Here is a 27,561-nt window from a genome sequence, read left to right as displayed (position 1 = left end):
TGAAGACTTCACTCCTCTGAGTAACTACTTTGAATGCCCCAAATTCCTTTTTTTAATCATCTTTAATTTATGCCTCAATGGCTGAGAGGTAGAAGGGTTGTTTTTGTTTTTGTTTTAAGATATGCTAGGATTTAGGGTAAAATGATATATATGTATCTTCCAGGTTCAGTGTTACCCAGCACACTCTCTCATTGCTCAAATGCTCATTTTTCTCTCACACTTTATCTATCACTTTAGCAAAGCCAGGCATGGCAGGGAACGTTGATGTTGAGCAGTTTTGCGAATACTACACATGGATTTCATCGTGGGGCCCCAGCCCTAGCTCTTCCGCATTCGGGTTTTGATAAGGAGCATCTCCGTGGGTTTGTCCAATGCTTAATTTCAAGTGCCATTTAACACACTCGCAAGATGTTTTAAAAATGAACGAACTGAGATTTTATTTACATATAATCTAAGCTTTTAAAATGTTTAAGATGAAATCTGTCATAACAAAAATGAAGCACTGGTTGAGATAAATGTTCTGTCTGGAGCTCAACACTCTTGGAAAGAGCCAGATAGTAAATATTTTTGGCTGTGTGTACCATAGAGTCTCTGTCACAACTACGCGGCTCTCCCATTGCACGGTGAAATATACAATGATAATATGCCAGCAAATCCATGTGGTTATGTTCCAATAAAACTTTGTTTACAAAGCAGGCAGCCCGCCCACAGGGAGCAGTTTGCTGACTCCTGTTCTAGACCCTTCTATTCTGCCACAGAAATCTTTGCTGAGCTCTGCGGTGTTGTGTTTATAAAAATGGTAGCTGTTGTTAGAGGTCACCCATGAGTAGAGATAATAGATTTCAAAGGGTAGGGGTATAGCCACGAGAACTGTAAAATTCCTAGCCTGTACAAAAGCATCAAATTGCAACACATTAAGTTATTTTACTAAACAGTCTTTCATGTTAATAAAAATAATCACAAAGAGAAAAATATATACTGAGGTCCACTGTGGGTATTAAGGATGTAAACAGCCCTGGCTGGTGTAGCTCAGTGGATTGAGCTCGGGCCTGCAAACCAAAGGATTGCGGTATGATTCCCAGTCAGGGCACATGCCTGGGTTGCAGGCCAGTTCCCAGCAGGGGACCCATGAGAGGCAACCATACGTTGATATTCTCTCCCTCTCTCCTTCCCTTCCCTGCTAAAGATAAATAAATAAAATCTAAAATAATAATAATAATAAAATAAAATACATGTAAACAGAGATCTGATAAATTAGTAGCCTAACTATAAAACCACATCCATACGCACAGTGAAAAGAAAGTTGCTGTATAAAAATGAGAAAGAAATTACCTTCTTATGGGGATTGATCAATATTTGACATGCATAGCTACACAAAGTCATATCTTGCCATGTAAGCAACAAAGCTATGTCTCTTAATTTCTGATTAAGCCCATCAATTCTTATAATAATAGGCATGGGCAGCTAATGCTAAAAAGAGAAGCAAAAAATAAATAAATAAAATAACTTGCCTTAACTTTGCTTTGGTGTCCATCCATGGCGACTGGCCTCAAAACCATAAAAAGTAGGAGGAAGAACTTGCCTATTAAAGAAGCCAATGGTTTTTCATTAACAAATGTCATTTCCAAAGATACTATGTTGACTTAAACTTTCAACTTTCCTCAGGAAATATTTTTTCATCGGCCCACATTTTCGTAAAGCCTCTTTTACAGGCAATGAATATGCAAGGGGAGAAAATGTGGCTTCCCTTTGGTTTCTAACATGATGGAAATTTCTCATGGTAAGGCTCCATTTTGCAGATAAAAAATAAGCTAGTTTTATTCCAACTTAAAAAATAACATGATAAATTCTTAGCAGCTTCTCTGGTAGGTAGTCAGTAGTTTCCGTGAGCTCTTTGTGCAGCTAGAAAGCAATCCTTTTGCAGTAGTTTCTTTTTGTAAAAATTAAACTTAAGTTTTAAAGAAAGGTGAGATGGAATTCTTTGTATGTACGGGTCTATGAATTTTAACCCAGGGAGATTCATGTAAACACTTCATGAACTGGAATGCGGAACAGTGCTAGTACACCCCGAAATGCCCTCTTGCTATTCCTTTGTGGTCACCCTTTCCCCCACCTCTACCCACTGGCAATCTCTGTTTTGTTTTCTGTCACTATCATTTTGCCTTTTTGAGACTTTTATACAAAAAGAATCATGTTGAATGTAACCTTTGAAACTACCTTCATATTCTCAGCATAATGCCTTTGAAATCCAGCCAAGTTGTACCGCCTGTCAGTAGTTCATTCCTTTTTATTGCTGATTGGTTTTCCATGGTAGAGGTACCATGGACTGTTTATGCGCCCATTGAAAACATTTGGGTTCTTTTTTCCTGGTTTTTGATAATGATGAATTGAATGGCTATACGCATGGAGGTACAAGTTTTTGTTGGAGCATACGTTTTAATCTCACCTGGGTAAATACCTAAGAATGCATGATGAAGCACAGGGTAAGTGCATGTTGAACTTTATGAGGAACAGAAAGCTGTTTTCCAAAGGGGCTGCCCCATTTTGCATTTTCAACACAACAGAGGGGAGTTCCAGTTGCTCTACACCCTCACCAGCATCCAATATATTTTTGTCATTTTAATTGTTATGCAATAGTATGTCAACATCCTCCTTTAAAAGGTTTAATTTTGTTTATCCGTGTTTTTATGTTATACTTTTACTAAAAACTTTATTTCCTCATTTTATATCTCTAACCCCCTCTCCTATTCTACATTCAAAAGAATCTCTGTGCCTTAAGGAAGATTACACTCCCTTCTTCAACATCTCTATTTCTTTGTTCTCATTCCTGATGGAGCCAGTTGCAGATCTGATTCCTGTTTCAGAAGAAGTAGTGAGGAAGTGGCTAATACAGAGAGTGAATCACCTACTTAGGAGCAACACCCTATTTGCCAGGGAGCAAATTGATTCAGGTGTGTGTGGTATTTTTTAAGGAGCAGAACTGGACTGCTCCAGCAAGGTGATGCACCTGTAAATTATCTTCCATATCCAGGCTTGCATCTAAAGAAGATCCCTAGCAAATACAATACATCTCCATATTGGTTGCCTATTTCTACTATAAGAAAGCTGCACAAGCATCTACAGCAGAAGGCGAACTGGCCTTTGTGCATCTACTTTGGGGGTGGAAACTTTCATTGGCAAATTAACAGTGGAAGTGATGGGAGTGTATAATTTCAAATTTTCAAGGATTCATCCTGAAAACTGCCAAGGTGGAGAAGGTGAAAAGAAGAGTGACGAGAGGGATGGTGCTGAGGAACCAGATGGCAAACGACTAAACCTGGTTCTGGATCCAGCTCTTTGGTTATCCATTCACTTAAAGTAGAGAGAGCTTCCATAGAGACACAGTGTAATGGGGAAGAGGTGAGCTTTGCTGAAATGTGAAGGTGAGAAAGGGAAAACTGATGTTCTGAGAACATGCATGGGGCTGTTATAGTGTTTGCATCTTATGTATTGGAAGTTTTCAAGATTGTAAGGAATGTATGATTTTAAGAAGTTTTATATGTATGGTGTCAGGTGGATACTATACTTACCAGGAGGATCACTTTGTGAGTTATAGAAATGTCTAACCACTGTACTGTACACCTGAAATGAATATAATATTGAATGCTAACTGTATTTGAAAAATAAAAATTCATAAATAAAATAGTTTTAAAGAGGGATAACTTGACACCCTAGAATAAGTTGGAGAAGGTGAAACAGGAAGAAAAGAAATTTCTTGGAGGGCTCTTGAAATAAACTTAATTTTAAGGTAAACTCTGCTTTTTCTCTCATGCAGTAAATCTTAAGCGCCTCTTTTTGCTTCTTTTTATTCATGTCATTCCCACCTCAGCTTGTGCCTTGCTGTTTCAACTGTGGGTTACTAATGCTTCCACAATCACAGCATCATTCTCTCTTTGAGAATATTCAGAATAACCATCTCATGTAGACAGTGTGCGTGCGCATGGATAACATTTACATGGTGAGGGGCAGTAGCTTAACATTTTTCCCTTGATAACATTTTCAGCGTAACTTTGTTTCATACTTTATTCCCCATGAAAAGAGGAGTTCAGACTGAGTGGGAGGTGAGTGGGTAAAAGCCCCTCATCACTCCCCTCTGCAGGGGAAGCAGGCTGTTGATGCCACAATATATTCCAGCAGGACCCCCAGGACCCTTGGGATAGACTAATGTCCGTTCTCAGGGTTACTTTTTCTTGATGGACTTAAAGAGAGGAAACTGCAAGAATTTGGACATTCCCAGGGTCAAAAGCCCAGGAACTGCGTAAATTCAGTCTATGAAAATGACTAGACTCAAATCTCCTGGTGCATTCAAGAATTAACCCAGGGCTTTGTTTGTACTAGGGACTTAATGTGTTCTTAGTAACTCGAATTGCATCTCACCCTTGTATTTAATGCACCATTATTTTCCACTTCATTTCTTTCTTGCTAGAAGAACAACTAAAAGTGAGTAGTTAGTGAAAAGGTTTTTAAAAGAGAAACACACTGAACAACTGGCTGTAGAAATTTGTAATAGTTATAAAACTCTTGGCTTGTGGAAACATAATTGTCATGGAGTCCTATGATAAAGCATAGCATGATATGTATATAAAATTCTCTGGGTGGTAAGTTGGTTGATGCACAATCAAATTTACCTTTATTTAGAGTTCAAAGGGACATTTTCCATCAGAAATCCTCTGACTGGTTGCTGTTGTCAATTTTTTATTGGCTTCTATTTTCTACCTTTCAGTAGCTATAGGTAGAACAAAAGAAAAAATCATTTGGGGACAAATTCTTGAATCCCTTTATTTTGATTAGACCCTGCTAAATTACTCACATGTACACTGGGTCAACAGTTTGCTAAATAGAACTACCAGCAAGTCATATAATGTTAAACTATTTCTGAGTATTACTTGGCAGTACTAACCTTCACCCACTCAATGACTCCATCAATTTCTAACACAATCATTGTACATTTTCTGAATGAACCTGCCCAAGTACGAATTAAAAACCAAGAAACCCAAATCAGTGTATCATCATGAGTAAGAAATATATTATCATGTTTTTCTTTTCTTTAAAGATCTGAATGTAAAAGTAATCTCACCAGTTTAGAGGTAGAATGGCAGTTGTTACATTTTTTAAATAAAATAATATGAGTGAGCACAACACCAATAAACAATGCATTATATTCATCACAATGCACCTCTCTATCTAGAACAAATATCGCACACGGTGAGTCATACAAGATCACCTAATCAGTATCCAATCGATCTTATCAACCCACACTGTAATGATATCTAGATGACCACATTTTTAATAGCTTCTACAGAACCAGTTTTCAGTGTTACGGTGGCAAACATTTTATGTTAAGTCTCTTGTTTGAAAATTCATACCATTTCTCATTATATTTCAATTACCAGAATCTAAGTCTGAGATTTCAGAAATGTTTCAAAGGACCCTGCCAACCCCATGCATTTCCCAATTTTTCTTATCTCATTTCTCTCATGTAATCCTGTATCTGTATACAATCTATCAGAAAGGATTATCAAGTGTAGCCCTGGGTAAAAGCCAGGGTCAGCACACTTTCACAAATATTTATAGGCTTTATATCTGAGGCTTTGCACATAGACATTTCCCATTTTCATTTGTGGTGAGCTTTTGCATAGCCGGGTTATTGGATTCTAAAAGAATTAAAGAAGACAAGGGTTCCTCACCAAGTCTGCTGCTCGCCTGACATGTGACCTTAGAAAGACCACTTTCTGAAACCCAGTTCTCTTTCCATAAATGTCGAGGTGAGAGGGGGATCATTCCACCAGGTAATTTTCAATGCTTCTTCCACTAGCCCAGTCTGAGGCTCCAGAGATATGTTTCCTTCTGCTGTCACCAATGACCAGGCACTTAATTATGTGTTTATAAACAAGTCCCAGCAGTCGCGGGCACAGTTTCGGGGGGCCACCTTTCACTTGTGCTCCAGCTCCTGGAGTCTCTGCATAATTTCCCAGCATAGTTTGTGGGATCCTAAATGAAACCCGGTGCCTAGTTCTTTGATTTTTAGAATTCATCATTTTACTCCCCCTCTGCTTTCATTTTATAACCTCGAAAATAGCCAGGTGGCCTACTCTCAATCACTTAGGGTTAATTGGTCACTGTTTATTTATAAGCTTCAGTCCTCTCTGCTTCTAACATCTGCTTCTTGTACTCAGTGTTTAGCATCTATCACTGTTCATTGTTACCTCTGATGAGGCCGGTTGGTCACCAGTGCAATGTTTCAGTCAATCTTTAAGTCATTTTTTTCCATGCTGGCACATTGAACAAATGTTTGTTGAATAATGACTGGATTTGGTTGGGGAAAAACTATAGGCTCATGTAAAGTCCATGGTTTTTCATAAATGTAGTGCTAAATTTATCTGTTTATGTTATTGATTACCATTGCATTGACCTAATTATTGTAAAGAAAGATAATACAGAGTTCTTTTATTGTCAGCTGCAACAAATGACTGCCGAACAGTTTGCTCCTACCTTTTACCTTGGCATCTCCCATAATTTTTATATATAATTTTGTGGGCCGAAAACGGGTCCTTCCAATCTCATGGGCTTTGCAAACCTGAGACAAAACTATGAAATTGACCCAAAATTGAACTAAAATATTTCCCTCTTCGGAGAACATATACATCCCACCCCACCCTAGAGACTTGTAGAGTGACCTGCAAGGCATCTTGGCTGTACACTGGGTGGAGAAGTATCTTGTTCAATTGCCCAAAAATAGTTTAGTTAAGATGTCCTCCAGAAGACCATGGAACCTTTATCAAGAAGCTTTGTCCTGCCTGTCAAAAATATGGCTCAAAGTGGCAATCCGAAAGGATTTTGTTCTCTACTCCCAAGAAGCGTGAAACTGTAGCCCTTCCAAATGGAGAGAGTAGGAAAGAAATTATAATATAAATACTACATCCGAAGTGGTGACCATATCTGCCATTTCTAATTCAGACAATAGCTAAAAGTGTTTTCAACCACTCCACTCTCTACTCTCTGATTAAAAAAAAATAAAAATTACCAGAAGTGGAAGTACCTACTATGCACTCTATGTCTTGAGTTATTAGAAAGAAGTTTTAACTCTAAAGAATCAGGTCTGCACTAGCTGCCAACAGTGGTTCCATGCTTCCTTGTAGGCAGTCTCAGCCACAGCCCAGGAACTCAAATGCAAGTGGAAATGGGAACTCGGCTTGTCTCAGCGTCAGTAGACTTGTCTTTACAATGAAAGACAAGACTTATTTGCCAGACCTATAAGGGAAACACATCTGTTTTGTGTACTGCCGAGAACTGGTCTGTGGGCAGGGTCACTCAGCGAAGGGGAGGCCCTGCAGGCTGGAAAGAAAGGCCCTCATGGAACAGAGGGTGCCTCACAGGCAGGACACGTGGGCATGCCAGGATGCCCACGTTTTACCAAATGCTCTTAGAGGCTGCCTTCGAAAAACAAACTGGTTTTTATCCAGCACTGATCGTCCCTTTTAAGCTGGTCCTGAAACCTATTTAAACTTTGCCAGTCACATTTCTGGGGATTGATACCAAATCAAGATGGGCTGATTGACACTGATTTGTAGTTTATACAAAGCAGGAAGAGTGCATAAGTTTTCCATTTGATTTCCTAACAGAAAAGCATCTGAATCTGGATATGTTCATTTATAAGTGAAATCTTGAGGTTTATTTATTTATGTTTGTCAGTTCCTTAAAAGGAAAGAGAGGAAGGAGAGAGAAACCAATTGCCTTTGCAGCATATGTTTGATAAATACACTCCAAATGGAGCAAAATGAGTTGTTTCAAATAACCAAAATGTTTATGTCCCCAAACTGTCTTGGTAAGCTTAGTTGACTGGTCTAAGAAGACAGTAATTTAATTAGGAAAAGGAACTAGGAAATTGCATTAATTTAGTGACTTAAGTATGAATATTAAGGTGAAAAAAAAAACCCTAAATGTACATCAGCCAGATGCTTTTTTCTATTCATGAAATATAGCTTTTTCTTTGTTTCCCTTTTGGCATTCAGAAGAGTTTAGAGGAGCTGAGGAAGAAGAATGATCTAGTTAGAAGCAAAAGCTTACACCATGCAGCTGGCCGTGTTAAGCTTATTCTTTGTACTTTCTTGCTCTAAACATTCTACACTTTCAAATTCACTGTTCTGCATTTCATCTATTTTACTAGAGACATGAAAATCAAGTATCAGACCACTGACCTTAAGATATCAATCCTTGGAATGTCCCATCTTATAAAAAAAAAATTGTTGTTCTACTGGTTACTGCAGTAGGTGTCAGGAACACAAACTCAAAGTTCTGGCTCACGTACCACTCTTTAGTTGAATTCTCAGAAGGGTTTCCACCTACAAAATGTGCATATTGATTCCCATCTCAGAAGGCCATTGGGAAGACTATCCAAAGCTCGGTTTGGTACTTGTGAGCTACTGCATGGTACTTGGCATACGTGCTAGGCTCTAAATTTGGCAGTGATGGGGGTATATGCATTGTTCTAGGGAATTTTAGGTAAGAGGAAGTCAGAGCTTCTGCTCTAATCCTTCTTTTTCAGTGTGCTGTTTGAGAGATCTAGTGTGTTTCTTCCAGCTATTTGGAAGCAACAGAGAAGGCTGGGTGGGTCCCCTAATCACAAAAGAAATGAAAACTGTCATTGGAGAACTGTCATTGCTGCCCAGGGGAAGAAACATGAGTTTAGTAAACACGGTAAAGATTGCTATAGAAACAATCAAAACAAGAGTAATTTAAGTTTTTCCTTTGCCCCAACTTAAAATAATGAACAATACACCAGAGGCAGATTTCTCATGAAGATAGAGATATGCAACTTTCTGAGCCCGAATTGCCTTGGCTTTTTCCAAATCATTATTTACTTTTAGGCTAAATTTTGTGTTATTTTCCTTGGGGAGGGCCCTCAAAATTGTGTCATCTTCAAGCTGCGCAATACCCAGGCCTACCACCCTGTGAAAGTTGTTGCCAATTAATTTCCTTCATATTAATACTGTTGCTCTTCCATAATGAACTTTTGCTTTCAATTTTGAATGCAAAATTTGGAACCTGATGTGTGAAACCAGCAAAAAACAGTGGTCGTCTGATTAATCGGCAAAACTCTCCCTCACCAAAAAACTCTGAGCATTGGAATAAGTTCACTCAGCAGTACAACAATTGATCACATCTGGGTATTACTTACTCGATTATGAAGCATCATTTGAAAACATTTTAATTGACTGTATTAAAAAGGGTACATAAATGAATAGCTGGGCGAATTACTAAAAATTGAAGACATTCTTGCAATAACAACTCATGTCTAAATGGGAGACATTACCAACCTTCTAGAAAGACCCCTTGTACACTACCATTTGTTTACCCTTCAATTTTGTTTACTTGAACAACTTCAAACCTTCAAATACAAAGTGATACAATACACCCTGCTCACCTTTTAGCAAGGTTCATCAGGTGTTAACCTTTAGCCACATTTGCTTGCTCTTGAGTCCCACCCTGCCCTCTCTTCTGTTTGACCTGGAGAGAACCACTGTGACAGCTCACTGCTAAAAACACCGAGCATTTTCTAGGAGCAGGGCGTTCTCCTATATCACTGCCATACCGTCATTACCATAAATCAAATGCTGTTTCAGTGACATCATCTGATATCCGGTCCATATGTAACCCTCTCCATTGTCCCCCGAATTTCTTTTGTAGTTTTCTATCCATTCAGGATTGAGAGTTCTTGTATTACTGCTACTTATCAGTCCCATAAGTGTTCTCGATTCTGTAACTGTCTCAGCACCATTTTGGTCGTCAGTGCATTAAAAACAAAACTAATGTCTTACAGAATGTCCCAGAATTGAGTCAGGAATCTGGGTCTCCTGACTTTGCTACTTGTTGTTCCTGTTTATTTCTAGTCCTGAAGGTGGCGACTTCAGAAGTCACAAGCAAGACCGCTACATAACTGGGGGACCTGTGCCAAGTGACAATTCAGGACCTCTCGTTCAAAAACCAGGGGAAAGTGCTGCTTAAGATACTAAAATGCAACACTTTTATTTTTGAGAACCTGTTATGACTGTGAGACAGGATACAGATGGCAGTAATTCATGACTAACAACATGACTTACAAATTGCAAAAAAGGTCACATTTTATAAAAGTAATACTAACAAAGTTGATCCTTTATTAGTGATGAATACTAATATGATATGTTGATTGATTTTAAACCTTTGCTGACTCTTTTCTGCCTATGAATTTACTAGATTCATCAAATTTATACCTTTAACAACTTTATTTTCAAGAAATATAATTGAAAGCAATCATTCTTGGTAAATGAAAGGTAGCAAATTATTTTTGATAATTTTTAACGTTAAGAAGAATCTTTATTTACACCAATGCAACAATTCCTATAGCCATTAAGAGAATTTTCTAGGCTGTGGCAATATTGGGATAACCTTTTTTATGTTATTTGGAAATATAAACTAGTATATTTAAAGCAGAAGATTCTTAAGAAACAATTTTCTCAAAAGGTTTCACTCTATACAACTCAGTTTTGGGTAAGTCTGAACCTAGTTTTAAGAGTAAATTTATACAGTGGAACTTCAGTGTTTCTTCTGACGTTTTACAAAACCTGTGGAGGTCACACAGGAAACTGAACATGGCTTCCTGGTGGTTTGTGTATAATTCGAATGCCTGTCTATGCATGATGTCACCGTAGCTTCAATACCAGAGAAACGCCAGTCTTCAAACCACTTTCCTGTTAATAGTTGGCTAATCCTACACTTCGTATAAAAATAGTATTCTTTTCTACCAAGTGTACTGATTTTTTAGTTTAAGTTTTTATTTCTGAACCTGTGGATGTATTTTTTTGCTATGGGGCAGCAGTTTTTAAAGCCAGAGATTCTAAACTCTGAAGAATTCTGAGTAACTGCTTGCTCTCTTTTATGGCAATGCTCATCTGTACACTATTATTTAGTGGTAATTTACTCACAGAGTTTCCTGCCTGGGCGCCAGCAGCTCCCACCCTGGATGCATGTAATTGAAATGCCTGTTGTGCATTCTCTCGCTCGCTTGGGGATCCTGGGTATTCAGGACCACGCTAGGCTTGCATGTGTGCACGCTTGGCCATCTGTGCAGCGTGTAGGCTGTTTACTGCCCTCTGTCCCCATTCGCCTGAGTCCATGCACGCTGCTCACTGGCGTGTCTGCTCTGCTCACACATGTGCTCCAGTTCTCCCACCACATTTCGCTCACAAGACACACATTCGAAGCTAAAATTATTGAAAATTCCAAGAGAGAACAGTAAAGCATTAAACCAAATTTGGCCTCTTCTGAGGGTGGGCCCCTGGGACTGCACAGGTCACTCACCCATGATGCTGGCTGGCCTTAGGGACTGGTTAAGAAATCATCCTCAGGAGATCAGGAACAAGCGAGGACGTGTACACACACATGTCCTCACCAGGGCCCATGGCAAGCTGGAATATCGAAAGCTCGTGGGAAGATGCCTGCAAGGGGCAGAGGTTCTCACAACCAGCAGGCTCCAGAATCACCCAGGGGGTGGAAATCCAGGTGGCTGAGCCTGACCCTAGTTTCTGACGAGAAACTAAGCCCACTAGGGTGGGCCCTGCGTTCCCACCACAGTCCACAGTGATGCTAATGTCATTCCTACAGTAACTGCCCTTTGAGACCTCTGCCATTGGAGACAGTGGGATCGGTAGCTTATGTTCCATTTTTGTCGGGAGCAAGCAAAAAAGTCCAGATTTTATGTGAAATCACCCAATTTAAAAAAATATTTACTTGAAAGTTTTCAAACATCAAATAAAATATATTTGTAGGTGGAATTTGACTAAGTGGTTCTTACTTTATAACTCTCCCACCAAGAACTTAGGTTAAGTTAGACAGAGGTAACACTCAAGGCTGAGATGTTTGAAAGTCTGGTAGGAAATTGGGTTGGGAGCACAATTTTTAAAAAGCCATAATGAATGGAAGTAGACCGAATTATTCTTTTAGATAAAACTATTACTATTTTTCCTCTAGACTCTAGAAAAAAGCACACATGATAAGAAAATGCATCAATATCTTGAGGCTTGCATTATTAATTAAAACACTGCTCACAAACCAGGTAATGAACTTCCCACTGTGGGTAGGAGTTAGGAGGCAAAAGAGAGATAGTCTATCTTACTCACGTTACACCCCGTCTCTCCGCCCCCTTCCTCTTCTTTCCCTCCAACCCCCAAACTTCCCTTTTCCACCCATGCTGTAAACCGGCAGTGCAAATTCAATATTCAACAGTTACAATTAGGATAGGGAAGGAGAATTGAAGTCGTCTTTTTTACAAAGTGAAAAACTACAGCTGATTTCCTTTTACTTAGCAGCAATTAAAACACATTTGTGAATTTATAAATATTTTGGAGCGTGGCTCTGCAAGTGTTTCTAATTTGAGCAATGACAGGTGTTTGTTGTTTAAAATAAATAGCAATCCTGGGGTCTTTTACTTAGGATTCAAAATATGTCACTGTGGAAGAAGGAAGTTGAATGCCAGCTAAATTTGCTTCAAAAACAGGTAGCGATACACTCTGCTTCGTTAATGCCGTGTGGGGGCAGCACATGAAGAAGCGCCTACTATGAGCCAGGAGCTCTCTGGCTTGCCTGCATTTCACCTTCAGAATAATTCTGAGACCTAGTGCACAGTAGCTCTGTGTGTTATGGATGAGAAAACTGAGCTCAGAAGGGTTAGGTGACTTACCCGAGGTCACCATGCCAGGAAGTAGTGGAGAGGGAATTCGAACACAAAGCCATTACCCATCAGGGAGGCCGCGGGTGACAACCCTGGCCTTGGTCAACCACAGCTCAGAGGACCATGACCCCAGGAGCTGTCACGGAAGAGCCAGGCCAGTCTTCCCTACAGACGAGGGGGAGGGGGAACTTCCGGCTTCAAGGGAACAATCAGTGAAACGTCTTCCTGTGTTTGTTTTCCACGGACAATGGCAAGATTAAATCCTAGACTCTGAAGTCAGACTATTTGTATTCACACCCCATCTCTGTCACGTAGGACTGCACTGAGACTAAATTAGATGGTAAAGATAAGCCACCGTACGCTCTATGTGGTAGCTTGGAAATGGTCAATATACCTTTGGGACTATACTGTTGTTTAGTTTCAGGGGATCGTTGGAAGCTCCACCACGCCCAGGTATCTTACCTACACAGGAGCCACATCTGAAGCCACAGCAGGAGAAATTTAAGTTTCGAAGATCACTGTCTCCTGTTCTTCTTTTCAGAGTCAGTTCAGGTGTCATTTCTCCCAGGAAACTTCCCCAAACATCTACACAACTGCCTAGCTTCTGGTCATCAGATTACACACCATATTAAAGTAAATTATATTTGACTACGTGGCAATGTTTATTGATTTGATTTCTGCTGTGCTTAGACTGCGTGCTCTCCGAAGGTAGTGTTCTTCTGTCTCACTTGCCTGTGGGTGCACCTAGGAGTGCCAGCTCTTGCCTTTATAGGCTGGCCTAGGGTCCTGACTCTGCAAAGCAACCTCCCTACCTGGAAAGCATTGCTGGGAATTTCCAACGCTGTTGCTCCATCTGGCACGCACCATGGCCCTGGTAAATTCTATGGACATACCTGCCCTTCCCTCTGGGTGTCAGTTTCTCTGTCCACCGTGATTATCATCTGCCAGCTGCTGTTGAAACACATAGCAAAACTGAACAGTGGTTTGTGAGCACATGGGGAAAAAGTTTTTCTCTTTCTGTCTGCATTTTGACTTGTTCTGGAATTCCCCAAAGTAGGAAGGGTAGGAATGATGGGAAGTGGGAGGGGCCTGCCTTATGTGAAGGCAACATAGGGTGCATTGTCTGCGGAGGATTAAAACAATACCAACTAAGCATTGACCTGCTTGTTACTATCACAACACACTGGTGATTCTAACAATGATAAACTACTCCCAGGAAATCATCTTTAGTTGATCTAAATTCTAAAGTGGTAATGACAAATGAGTTCTAATAAGAACAAAACAACATCAATCATAGTAACGTAGGCTTCACGTTAACAAGTGTTGATGAACATAGTATTCTACAAGAAAGTCCATTCAGAAAACTCCCACTTACACGGCCAGTTTCCAAACACACAGATTCGGCTACATAATCTCATTTGAAGAACAAGGAATTGTTCGGAATCAGCAGAGCCCACTTCGGGTGCAGTTTTTCTTCAGTTCCCCAAACACGACATACTCCTGCCCTTGAACAGCAGGTTCGAAGTGATGACAGCACAGTGACTGTGAACGTGAAAAGACAAAACCTGAGTTCCATTCGGTCACTTGGACTTTTCTGTGTTCGAGATTTAAAAAACAATGAAATGGAGTGCAAACTGCGAGTTTTGTTTGGTAGGTGTAAATTTTAGTCCATATACTAAATAGCTTTCTGTATTTTTAATTAAAGAATGAATCAAGACAATAACGACTATAATAACAATTACTATTATTACATGATTGTTACTGAGAATCATTTGATTGAGTTGAGGAGTATTAAAAAGAGACCTGTAGCAAATGTCAAACATCTTAGGTACTCACTCCATGTAGTCACACTCCTTGGCCATGACATCTTACAAAGGCCGACCTTTCAGAAATGACTGAAAACCAAAAATTCACTTAACAGAATGTATACGCAGAAGTCCACGTCACTAAATATATACTGAATATACACTGAATATATTACTAAAATGCAGACCAGGGGCAACCAAGTCTAAGCTGGAGACAGAGGTCAAAACCCTCATTTTTAGGTCAAGCTTGTCCTGCTCCTGCCCTCCTCCATTCCCCAGATTTCTCAAAGGCTCTGGTGCACTGGCTCCTGGGGAGCCTGCCGCACAGGTTCTCCCGCTCACTCAGACGTGAGGGCACACTGCCACTCACCTGTTCATGCAGCTTAGGCTCAACCTGGGACCCTCCACGTTTGTAACCAGGTCAAGTACAGAGCCCAAACAGAGCAGATAGACAGTAAAGGTGTTAAAGGGATACTTGAAAGGGTGAAATGCATGCAATTAAACCACACCAACGTGAGCATGTTTAATCAGATCTCTTCCTCCTTCCTGGACCAGGAGAGGGAAGGGAGGATGGGTGGGTGTCTGGGAGGTAGTATCAGGGACAAGGCTGGGCTAGTCCCTGTCACCCAGTTTAGTTCACTTCTCAGCCTAACCTGCCTGATGCTTGCGTGGGGTCGTGTTTCAAGAGCTGCTCTGCCAAGGACTGAAGTTGAGCAACCAGCAAGGAGAGTCCCTTTATTGTTGTCTCTCTGTTTCCATAGCACTTTGGGTTTCATGCTTTGCAACCATTAATTATTTATTCCACAAGGCACTCTGGAGAGATGTAGCAGACTAGGAAACACGCGGAGCAAGATGGAGCGCCTTGCGGGGTCCGTGGAGCACTTCAGTGGGAGGGAGGATGGATGACTGGCTCAGTGGTTTCCACTCCTGCCTCTGGGCCCCACGGCCCCCTCTCAGTCTTTTCTGCTGGAGGTGAAGAACCACGGTCTGGCTTCCAACAGTTGAATTCACTCACTTGTGCTTAATCATAATTGAAGACTTTCAGGAAAAGGATTTTAGTCTTTCGAGACTAATTTAAGATAAGGAAAAAGAAGCAGCTAAGTATAAAATGTTCAGTCTTGACTCAGTTTTCCCTTCCTGACCAAGTGGTAACCAGGAGTAAAGCAAGATTTTACTGACCCCACTATCTTGACCCCTAAGGACGTTTGGATGTAGCAACAGGGCAGACAACACTCAGCAAACAAGAATGTGAGCACAACTTCCAGAGTTTTGTGGGGACTGCCAACAGCCTTTGTTAGGCCTGCGACACCACCCACTGCCTCCGGAGTGTCTCCTGCCACCCTTGCAGCACCCTCAGGGAGCCCAACAAGTTCCAAGTGCAACTGATAAGGCCCCCTCTCCTCCAGCCCTGTCCCCACCCACCTGACCCCCACACACGGACCGAGAACGATTCTAAGAAAAGGCTAAGAGAAAGACTATTATACTTCTTCATCTAAAAGGCCACCATGGCTAAGCCAATCAGGTTGTGCAATATCCATTTACCTCAGTCACTTCCAGGAGGTCAGGACAAGTCCTAGGGCCACAGCAACCTTAGAGGCACTTGCGACATGTAGTTCAGCTGTGTATTCAGGAATAAGAGGATGTGGTTTTGGTAAGAAGTCAGCAGTCTCTGCCACACTCAATCCCATGCTCGTGCCCAAAGCGACCACAATGTGACAATGTCCCTGTGTGTGTGTTGGTAGGGAAAGGGTGGAAGATGGAAGAGCAGATAGGGTCACCAGTTGCTTCCACAAAAAGAAGTTTTGTGGCTTCTCAAGATAAAATGGCAAAACCGCATTGTATACTTTCAAGTGGCTTCCCTGCTTTTGTTTGTTTGTGTAATTTTTTATGGACTGAAACTACCACTGGGCACACATATTCCTTCCATTATATGTCTAAAAATAAGTTTTGTAGGTCATTCTGTACTTAAACACGCAGTCTGCAGTGGTAGGCCAGATGCGTTCTTTCCACCTTTACAACCTGGGTATACCACTCACTTTATTTTGGAAGTATGTAGAGAATGAATCCAATCTCCCACTTTATTGATGAAACAACAATGTCCAAAGACAACGAACACAACTTAATCTGTACCAGTTCTCCCAAGTCTCCCAATGCTCAGGAGGCAAGCACTCTGAAATTCTTACCCGGGTATTTCATACAGTTCCTGGGGTGGTAGAATCTGATGTGTGCCCAGTACTCCCCTGCTCCACTGTTCCAACCTCTTACCAAAGTACCTGGCCATTGACTATCGGCAAGAGGCCCATGGAGAAATGCAGTTTCGTCCCGCCCATCAGTTCTCCACCAACGACTACACTAAACCCCAGGAACGCCAAAGCTGCGCTGTGGTCTGTAGTAGTTATTTTCAACCTACCCTTTTCATCTCATGGCACATGTAAACTAATGACTGAAATCCTGTGGCACACTGAAAAAACATTTTTTTGCCAGTTCAATAAAAAGAATAGGTATTATTATGATTCATTCACACCAGATGACTCTAGTGTTGGCTGTTGTCATTTTTTTTATTTGACAATCTCAGAGAAAAGAGGTCAGTGCCCCTGACTAAACAGTCAGATGTTGCATGTTTCAGAAGGTCTTTCGGCCCACCAGTTGGAAATCACCGGTCTATATCACTGTCTGGACCCTGACTCATGAATATTTCACAAATACATATTCTTACTCTCCAGCTTCACAACTTGTGATAGTTTGTAATGCTATTCAGAAAGCATTTGCTTATTCCCTCATTCCTTGTGACAGGAGAATATGTCCCCAACCACTGCTGTTGGTCTTAGCCACGTGACTTGCTTTGACCTCACGGCTGGCGAATGTCCTTTCCTACCCTTCATCTGGAGTTCGACCTCATAACCTGTTTTTGCCTAAAGGAGATGAGTGTACATGATCCATGCTGAGGCCTGAATGCACGTAGCATTTTAAGGTGGTTTGTCTACAGATTTTAAGCAGCAATAGCCAACTTACATCCTCCTCTCAGGTCTTAAAATCAGTCCCTCAGGCTAAGCCATCAGGGACTTAGGTGGACACCAATCCACCTTTTCTAGTGTTTATCCACCACCTCTGTCCCCTTATGACACTTCAAGACTAAACCAATCAAAATGAAGCAAGGACCTGAATATAGCTTGGGAATTCACCTTGGGAACTCGACTTGGCTATTCTAGCACACTTGTCTAATAGGGACCTACCCATGTTCTTCATGAGTCAGCCTGTAGAATTTCTTTGAAAAATATGGTGTTTGGAAATACAACTTCAGAACAAGTTTTACTACCACTTTAAAAGCGCAGCCTTCACATTTATTTTTAGAGAAACGTTCACTCAAGTTTTCTCTATGTAATTAAGCTCTCATGAATCATGGTGAGCTTTCACATAAGTGAGCTTACCCCCAGGGTTAGTGTTATCTTCACTGGCAAATATTTTACCAAGAAGGCATTTGTTTCAAAAATAAACATTTAATTTGGATGAATTTTAATAGCCACAGTGCTTGATTCTGATGAAAATGTTTACTAGCAGCATTTCTGCTTTGGAACCATTTGTTTCTATTATTTTGACAGAAACAAAATTTGGTTGGTTGTTGTTTGGGATGTGAAATGGTTTTGTAAACATTTCAGCTTGATGTTCAGGCAGGCGTTCACAATAGTTCTCCAAATAAATGGGAACCACTGTTTTTCTATTCACTATTTCAATAAGAAAAGTTCAACCAGAGAAAGGAATTGCGAAGCACGCATCATAAAAACCTTAAAGGAAACTGCAACAAAAGTTAGTAAACTGTAAATGTTTCTGCAAAGGTTTGAATTGTCTTCTTCCTGTAAATATTTGTCTGTACAGTAAAGGAATAAAAAATCAAAAAACAAAAGTGTTTCATCTTATTTGTGATGTACAACAGTAACTATTACTAAATTCAGCAGACCTGCATTGTGCCTTATGAGTTATACATGAGGTGGAAAAGTGGAGTAAATTCCATGCCAACATATTAAGCAACATGGAAGAGACTTCTCTAATTACATCATTTTTTAATCATCAAAATTGAAAAATAAGAGAAAACAACTTCTGAAGAAGTCCATGGTCAATCAGCTGAATAAACTGAAGTCATTCTGTCAGCTAGCATTGATTGGATTTAGCAGGATGAAATTGACTTTGCTGCAACTCCACCCACTTCACAAACTAATTAAAAAAGCACATCAGCGACATCTTCAATCAGCTCAGGAAGATAAGTGGGCTTCAAAGCAATCAACTACAAAATTGTCAAGAATGGCAGTGGATCCTCATAGAAAGTTACTCATATCAATCAAAGGAACCCAAATTCAGAGCCATTTGCTTCATTTGGGGGGACCTTGTTGAACAATGTGGTTGACTTGTAAGAAAGAAAACCACACACAAGCAGGCTCTCTATATAAGCATCCAAGGTCTCACTCGACTTCAGTCCACCTAAACTCCCATCAAGCAAGAGTTATAACAATGCTTGGATCAGAAGGGCTTGAAGGGTCACTGGGCAAATTGTTTAAACTGTTCAGAAATGTACAAGCTCCTATAGTCCTTAAATGAAACAGAAGGTTATTAGATTACCATTTGCATGAGCGCTGGCTGTGAGTCAGTAAAAGACCTGGCATTGTGAGTTCATCATTCTCTTTACCGGCTAAGACATTTTCTTTGTTTTTGAACAGAAGAATGAATAAAAGGAGCACTTAGGACACAGATAGTTTTTTCTTCTTTCTATGTATTTCCACTCTCAAAGTAGTGGAAATCTAATTTCTTTATAAAAGATATTTAACTATTCATAGCTGTATTCTATTCACAATCTTAAGTAAAAGATTCAAGGCAAATATGAACATAGAAATTTCTTTGCTTGAACTCCTGGACAAAAACAAGAAATTTCAAAAGACAGGGGGGAAAATAAGAAAGAAAAGACAGATGACACAGGAGACTCCAATGCCTACTACGTACGGTGTGTTCAGGTCACCCTGATCGACCTTTAGTGATAACCACTGTCCCTCCCTGCCTCCCTCCTTCCCTCCCTTCCTTCCTCCCTCCTAATTCCTCTATTCCTAACTTTTTCTATCCTTAGTGTCTCTTCTTATGGCTCAAGTCTTTATTCAGAATTATTGTTACTTTATACACATGAAAATAGGTTTAAACCCTTAGACAATAATAAACTTCCATAAAATGCCTTGACTTGCTGATTTACCGGGTGGCATAGAGGGATAATCAGGGCAGCTTGGGTAATAGGAGCCATTCCGAGAGCTTCGGAGCAGAAGCCATGTGCCCGCTAGCAAGGAAGTGCTTCACCAGTGTGACAATGGTGACTGCCATGCCAGGGCATATCTGCTCTGTGTCGGTGCTGACTTTCTTTTCTGCAACTGTGTATAAACCTTCTTGCACTCAGAAATTTATACCTAGGAACCAAGAAATTTAAAGGATTCATTGGATTTCTGAGCTGAAAGATAGTAGAGATTAGGAAGCCCAAGCCCTGGTTTTAGAATGAGGAATCATGAGCAAAATCCTGGTGCTCACAAAGCTCTTTGTGGCAACTCAGGCTAGATCTAACATCTTCTAAACTGTACAATATTCTTTTTCAACAGCATCAAGGACAGAGTACCTATTACACTAAGTAGATTCTCTATCACATTGGTCTACAGCTAGGAGAAAATCAATTTCAGGCTATCGACCAGAGAATTAAAAGTCTTACTTAAGATTTGAAATGTTATTGGTTCTCATGAAGACACGGATTTCCCTTACATCCCACTTCTCCATCACGACATTTGGAGAGATAACAATAGTAATGCTTTTTTTATACCAGAGAGAGAGAGAGAGAACTGCTGAAACAAACAGAAAGTAATCCTTTCACAGGTCTGCTTTGTAGAGGTCACACAGGAAATTAACCAAGGAGACACACAGTCCTCTCCAGTTGTATTTCACTCCTTCGGGTGCCATGATGGTATTATAGGAAGAACCTCATCTTTGGTGGCAGACGGATGTGGTACAAATCTCAGCACAGCCATTTTGCAAGCCGTTAAAACTTCGAGCTAGTGTTTAATCTATTTAATTCTCAGTTTTATAGCTATAGCTGTAAAATCAGAGTAGTCATACTTGCAACTTGGTTGTGGTGGGAATTAAATAAGATAAGTCACCAACTTCACCTGCCTGTGGCTACAACATAATATTACATTTTCTTTTCACGTCTAGACTATTATGATCTGAATTCTTTCCAGCCAACTCCTGGCAAATTGCCTCCTCAAAATATTCTCAGCGTTTCCCAGCCTCCTGACTCTCATGCAGTCCTTGGATCGTCTATGCTACTGACAAGCTCATTGAGAGCACTCCCCTTTGGGGGAGTTATTTTTTTACTGTGGGGCTCCACAGACTCCTCCCTGGTTTTGTTAAGTGGGAAACCCCATTTCCCATACCACACCTGGGGGGGGATTAGGGAGGATGTGGTTTACTCCAGCTTAACTGAAGTTTAGGGCTGTAGGTAACAACTCACAATTGCTACCATTCTATATGCCCAGATCCTACCTTAGATCTCCTTGGCAGATGAACACCCATCCTATCTTCCTGCCTTCGTCCTTATACAGATGTTACAACACTGGAAGTACACAGCCTCTCCCATGCCTAGAGTCCAGGACCACCTTCACTTCCCCACCTGGAATCCCACAGAATAAAAATGGCCTCTCCACCAATCCTAGGGTCAGCTCATGTCCAGCCCTAGAATTTCCCTCTTTCAGAATGATTGACAGGGACTAACTTTTCAATGAAGGCAAAATCACCCCCTACTGCAAATAACTTGGCCCAGTGGCTCCTATGTAACATTGGTAAGAGTCATCAGGATATTTTTCAAAGCCTGTCATGGTTAATCTTAACACCATATGTAGCACAAGAGTAACAGTTCAAGTTGCTAAGATGGACATAGGTTTTTCTTTAACTTTCAAAGTATTTATTTTGTAATGAAATACAAAACATGGCAAAGTATACACTACTCCAGTTATGGTTTGTTCTCACCTTCTGATTTCCTGTGAGCAAGGATCAATCCCACCCACCCCAACGCACACACACACACAGGATCTAATAATGAAAAAATGGGAGGGATCCAAAGACAAATAAGAGCCTGACCTTACAAAGAAGAAATGTTTTACAAACCCATAAGTGATAGGGTTTCAGCCTAAAAAATAACTTTAACCTTCAATCTACCATAGTACAAAGTGATGCTTGTGGCTGTTGTTTCTTGTAATTAGTATTAGTAAAATACAATACTAATTTGCAATATCCAAACAAAGAAAATGGAGATCAGATACTAAATCTTAGGTGATAGTTCTCAGGAAAAGGAAAAGCAAAATATAGCTAAGGTTGTAGGACATGAAGATAAAGATGATTACCATTTCTTAAGTGTCTATTCCCATACACTTGGCCATTTACACCAACTATTTACTTTCACACAATAACCTTAAATGTTAATCATCATTCTCATTTTACATATGAGGAGAGCATGCAATTTGCCCAAGAGACCCAGGCAATAGAGGACAGAACTAGAATTTATGTCCAGTCTATTTGACATCAAAGTCAATGATCATTCTTATATCTATAAACATATTTTTTGTCTACCACCTAGTAATGAAGATGGTGATACTGAAAATGAGAAAAATAAAAAAAATAGAAGACAAGGAGTTTTACAGTTTTATAATAATTCATGTATTTAGAGTAAGAATATGTGCTAAGGGTAATGCCAGAGTATTCATTCTTCCCTTGAATTTCAATGCAGTGAGAACAAATCCCATTCATTCATTCATTCATTCAAGTAATTTAGCCAGCATTGCTTGGGCAACTACCATGTGGCAGACATGGTTAGATGACATAAAGTTATACACAAAAAAAAGTTTTTTAAAAATCTAACATCTCTAAAATTCTATTGATCTTCGAATCTACTGTGGGGAGAACCGACAAGAAAATCAGTAGGTGCTCTGTGCTGCTGAAAGCACTCTAAGCAAGGTAGGCAGAGGGTGATGTGGGGAATCACTGGCCCAGACTAAGAAAATCTCCATAGGACACTGATTCAGAATCTGGACTCATTAACTAGGTGGACTACAGAAAGAAGTAGTCCACAGAACTTCTTTCTTCAGTCTAGAGAAAGAAGAAACCATGTAGGGAAGGCTCTGAGGCATGAAAAGGCTTGGCACATTTGGAAAACTGGAAGTAGATTTCTTCAAAAATTGGGCAAGAGAATTTTGTACTCTGTGGTTTAGTGTCTTCATGTGTGAGTGAGAAATAATAAAAATACTTTTTTGTAGAGGTGAATGGTTTGAGATGGGTGAATTTATACTTAGCATGGTTCTTGGACATGAGTAAATGCTCAGTAAAAGTTAGCTCTTGTCATCATGGACAATTTAGCAGGCCATGTTAAATATGCTTTTGGTTAAGAGTAACAGAGCATCATCTGGGCCAAACTGACTTAACAATAAAGGAGACTTTTGGACTTCTGAGACACAAGGTCAAGAGTTAGATGACCTTCATGCACAGTTCAACTAGAGGTACAGTGAGCAGAAAACTAGTAAGTTTTTGATAACCAACTTATTAAAAGTAGTTGTTAAAATACAGGTTGGAGAAGGATAAAGAAGAAAGAGGAGAACAAAAGAAGAAAGAAGTGTCTGCAGATTTATGTGGTTATAAATACTACTATTGTGGCTAACTTCTAGCTATCAACATGATGAAGCTCACAAGATTCCTGAAAATGTAACAGTCTGCTGTCATGAGCTGGTTGGTACAAGCTCCCTCCAGTTTACCACTGGGTCTGACACTCTTTCTTTCAGATTCTCTTTACCTATGTGTGTCATTTTGACCTTAAAGATGACTTTTCTCATGATCCCAGAATGGCTACCAGGATATGATGCATTTTGTTCATGTGTGGGCAAGGGAGGGGTGCAGAAGGATTCCTACACTGTGGAAAAGATGTCTCAAATTTCTGATTGCACCTTTTTGGAAGTAGTCATTGTGTATCTCTCATTCAGACCTGTTAGAGTAACTGTAGTTGGGCCTGGGTCAGTCCCACTCAAATGGCATAAAGAGAGAATCGGAGTCCTCTATTAAAATCTGTTAGTGCTATTAGGAAGAGAACCAAAGGGGAGTGAATGCTGGGTGAGCTACCAGGAAATACTCAAGACAGCATGAAGAGTTTATAATTTATCAGGAGGATGATGCAAAGATACTGGGGAGGCAAGTCATTGTAAAATTAGTTTCTCAATATCAAATGGCACTCCTTATTTTAAAAGCAAGTGCTGTTTCATGGGAGATTACATCTAGGAAAAATATACATTGTGTTTAATATATAAAAACATATATTATGTTTTAACTTCAGATATTTTATAAGCAGCCAGAACCTAAGTTATAATGAGGCAATTTATGAGCATTTTCTTGTTTTTACAAATGATCATTTATTTTGTTTCTTAAGTTCCTGGCCATTTTGAGGGAGGTGGGGGGAAATAGATGAACTCAATTAAACCTTAACTGAATGGTAAATGGGGTGATGATTCTATTATGTCATTCACTAGATAAATATAAGCAAGAAGAAACTACAGGGCAATTAGCCCCCCTGAGAGATTCTAATATTTTAATAAGTCACAGAAATAAATTCTGAGCAATTAAGAGGATAAAACTCTATTAATTGTAATTTTCTCTTGCCTACATAAAAAAAATTGTTGTACATGTGTGTCTTCTTGCTTTTTTCTATCAAGTATTTCTTGAACTTTTTGCAACTTTTCAGCCCTTCACATTTGCCTCTGGCTGATTTTAAATTATGCTAATTGGAAGAGGGAAAAATGCTGGTAATGGAATAAAATGGAATGCTATTTCTTACAGCATCTGGTGCAATCTAAGCCATTTAAAAGTGCATCTTATGGAATAGACATCTGAATAAGCAATGCCAGTCTGATTACAAACAACATGGGTCTCATTAGAATACGTCAATCTGATTGCTAGGTAGTGATACACTGCAGATTACTAGGCCATAATCGCCTCTTACATATTATGTGTATAATATATGGTTTCTCTGGGTGTATGTTAAAGCCACTTTCTCTCATGGCTGTGTTTTCCAGCTCTACACAAAGCCGTGTCTATGTTCTCCTAAGTTGATTTTAACTGGGTCCTTAGGTCCTAATTCTGGTTTCTCCTAAGTATTCATCAGGTTTTCTACAGCAGTGTTGTAAACAAAGAATTATGTCCAAGGAGATTGCCAGAAACAAGATATGTCAGGGGTCTATTACCCATTCAACTGCAAGCAGTCGATGGCTGAAGGCACTTCCTCCAAAGGGAAAGGGTAAAATAACTGAGGCCAAAGCCCACAATATTGCTACAAGTCTTAATTAGGTTGTTGATGGAACTTTGCTGTGCCTTTTTTTTTTATTGTCAAAATCCATTTGGCTCTTTACTGTGAGTGGAAGAATTCAGACATCTTAGCCCAGGTCATGACTTTGGCTCACATGGTTCAGTTCATGATTTAAACCTCCTGTCAGGGCTCTGATATCAGGACTTGATATTCATACTCTCTAGTAGTGTAGTCTCTTCAACCCATTCTCCCCACCTCACATGTTTGATCCTTAACCAGTACTAAAGTCACTAGACCAACATGGAGAAAATGCAAATCTCCAAGCAGCTGCAAACTTAGAAAAGCACAGTAAGTACTCACTTAGCATCATCAATAGATTCCTGAAAACTCTGGCTTTACACGAAGTGACATATAACAAAACCAATGTCGTCATAGGCTAATTGACATAAGCCAGAGTTCAATTCCTAAGGTCTATTTCTGGTCACAAAAACATCACTAAAATTCTAAATAAAGACCCCAAAGACTTTTAATGTTAAACATGAAAATAAATGTGAATTATACATACATTTAAGGAAGAGGAGTAAAAACAAGTGAAATAACGAGCTTCCAACCTGCTTATTCCAGTTCAGGATCTAGGGTGGCCAGAGTTTTTCCCGACAGCTAAGGGCTAAAGATGGGACCCCACACTGAATGGGACACCCTTCCATTTCAGGGATACTCACACACACATGCTCGCTCTCTCTCTCTCTCTCTCTCTCTCTCTCTGAGACAGGAACAACTGAGACACAACATGTACCTCACATGCACATCTTTGAAATGCAGGAGGAAACCAGAGTCCTCAGAGAAGACCTGGGGAGATTGTACAAACTCCACACAGCCCAGAATCAATTTTTTCTCATCAACATTATGACAAAACAACACTGAACAAGTACCTGCAATGTTTGGAACCTGCTTTGGGGTGTTGAGGTAGGTGCATTGTGGCTGCGAGTCAGGAACTTGAGCTAGAAGTTGTGCGACACAGGATGCGTCTCTTTGCCTCTGTCTCCTTCACTTTTCTCCTTTGAAACCCCCAACATGTTTCAGAGAGCTTTCATTCCATGGACGCGTTAAAAGGATCCTATCTTCTAACATATTTGGAAAATGCTAGATTAAACTGGTGAAATTTGTGTCTCTGCTACAGGCCTTCTCAGAGGTACCTACTCAGAGGGTACCAGTGTGATGTGTGGATCTCCAAAAGTGTGTAGTGAAATGCATCACTGTTTTCCAATCTGTCCATAGAACCCTCCTGGCCACAACCTAACATCCACTGACTAATACTCATTAACATCTTGTCAACATAATGTTTTATCTAAATACCTACTCTCTTGTGCTGCATTTGACAGTATCCCTCATTCACATGGCCTTACTGGCCCATGTAAATATCTGTGTTTACATGCTTTCCTTAGACTTGATTTCACTGGATTCGCAGAGGACCCTGGCAAAGTAGGGAGTCCTTATTATCATTTTAAAGATTAGTAAACTGAGTTTCAGAGGGGTGAAGTGCTTTGCCTAGCGTCCGCAGCTAATGAATAGCTGAGGCAGGGTCCACAGAAAGTCTGCACTTTTATGTCATATTCAACCTCTACTTCAGTTCATTTTCCTCTTGCTTTTGGACCCACCCTTTCTTTCTATTTAATTAATGACTAGACTGTCTTTGTCACAGGCTGTCTTCAAAATGAGGAATGGCACTTGAGAAGTGCTGTCCATGACTTTTATGCTTAGAACACAAAAATGATAATTAAAGAAAATCACTTCTTCTTCATTCACTGTATATCAGATGGTGATATCTTAGAAATAATGGATTATACTCTGCTTTTAGGGAAAAGTAGATTTTGGAAATTAATTCTCACAAAACACAGTAAGATGAATATTGTACTTAAGTTATATTTTATATCACTAGGGCTTAACATAAATAATCAACCAGACACATTGGTCAAAAGTAAGCTACCTGGCAACAAAATATGCAGGTGGTGTGTAGGGAAGAAAGCACTGGCACATATATCTGCTAACCATGGCATGTACCATCACCATCAAACTGGAACAGTGGACTTGGTAGATTGGATGGCCTTCCCCACTGTGGTGGGCATCATCCAGTGTGTTGAGGGCCTGAATAGAGCAATAAGGAGGAGAAGGAGGAATTCCATCATTTTTAGCTTCTGTAATGAAGGACTCCAGATTCTTAGATGATAAAAGTTTATTTCTAGATCATATCACAGCCTGATAAAAGTCCAGAGTATCTTCTGTCATCTTTCCAAGCAGTGACTCCGGGATGTACGGTCCTTCACTCCTGTGAGGCTTCCATGTTGAGCATATGGTGTCTAAGTCTACCACGTAAGAGGAAGAGAAATTGGATGATTGCATAGGCTTTATGGCTGGGTTTGGAGGGCTTGCATTTCACTTCCTTTATCTCATTGGCCAGAACCTGATCACATGTGCCTATCCTAAAGGTTTGGGGGCTTGGAAATATAGTCTTGTGTGCACAATAAGAAGAACTAAAGCTGTTGAACAGCTAGTCTATCTCTACCACAAATACAAGGAGAACCGTACACCTAAAAGAGGTCAGGGAAAGCTTTCTGTTGAAGTAGAGTGCATCCCCAGGCTTATTCCCTGCATTACTG

The sequence above is a fragment of the Artibeus jamaicensis genome, unplaced genomic scaffold, assembly GCF_021234435.1.
Source record: "Artibeus jamaicensis isolate MK-2021 breed Jamaican fruit bat unplaced genomic scaffold, CSHL_Jam_final contig_1015, whole genome shotgun sequence".
Taxonomy (NCBI): Eukaryota; Metazoa; Chordata; class Mammalia; order Chiroptera; family Phyllostomidae; genus Artibeus; species Artibeus jamaicensis.
Note: the sequence above shows the minus strand (reverse complement) of the source record.